This window comes from Eurosta solidaginis, chromosome 4 (genome assembly GCF_040869045.1).
Source record: "Eurosta solidaginis isolate ZX-2024a chromosome 4, ASM4086904v1, whole genome shotgun sequence".
In the NCBI taxonomy this organism is placed as follows: Eukaryota; Metazoa; Arthropoda; class Insecta; order Diptera; family Tephritidae; genus Eurosta; species Eurosta solidaginis.
The window spans coordinates 84,403,110-84,403,974 of record NC_090322.1 but is presented as its reverse complement, the minus strand read 5'-3'; the positions used below and the strand labels follow the sequence as shown (position 1 = coordinate 84,403,974).

Below are 865 nucleotides of genomic sequence, written 5' to 3'. Positions count from 1 at the left end.
TGTATATATGTATGCCTACTTGTTTTTTGCACACGTTAGTGCTTCATCAGAAGGAGAAGCGGGTACCGAAAACCCGCAAGACACAAAATCGGGCTCGGAATTTTTTTGGAACCATACGGGCACCTCGTACAGTCCCATTACATACATGCACACAATAAAACCAGCAAGTGTAGTGCCACCGCATATACACTAGAATAACATGAACATGGCGGCCACCGTGGTGTGATGGTAGCGTGCTCCCTATCACACCGTATGCCCTGGGTTCAACTCCCGGGCAAAGCAACATCAAAATTTTATAAATAAGGTTTTTCAATTAGAAGAAAATTTTTCTAAGCGGGGTCGCCCCTCGGCAGTGACTGGCAAGCGCTCCGAGGGTATTTCTGCCATGAAAAGCTCCCAGTGAAAACTCATCTGCCTTGCAGATGCCGTTCGGAGTCGGCATAAAACATGTAGGTCCCGTCCGGCCAATTTGTAGGGAAAATCAAGAGAAGCACGACGCAAATTGGAAGAGAAGCTCGGCCTTAGATCTCTTCGGAGGTTATCGCGCCTTACACTGATTTATTTTTTAACATGAACATACGTATAGCTATAGTCTGTAAACGCCTTTATAACATAAGTATCATATATTTGTATTCTGCCGCTAATTTCTCTCTTTGTACCAATCATACATTATCAGCTACTCTGTAACTGTCTATTAAAGTTATTAAACTAAGTCTTAGCAGTCTAGTAGTCTATTAAATAATTGCGCATACGCTTGAAAGGGAAATACCTGTACACGGCGACTGTACATTGCGACCGAGGCAGGACTCGAACCTGCACTCTTCTGATCCGAAGTCCGAAGCCTTATCCATTAAGCCACACGGCC

General features: G+C 44.3%; 1 non-coding gene across 1 annotated transcript; it reads right to left on the bottom strand.

Moving 5' to 3' along the window:
- Positions 1-792: 792 nt before the first annotated feature.
- TRNAR-UCG (transfer RNA arginine (anticodon UCG)) lies at positions 793-865 on the bottom strand. Its single transcript has one exon. It is a non-coding gene; the product is annotated as a tRNA-Arg (tRNA).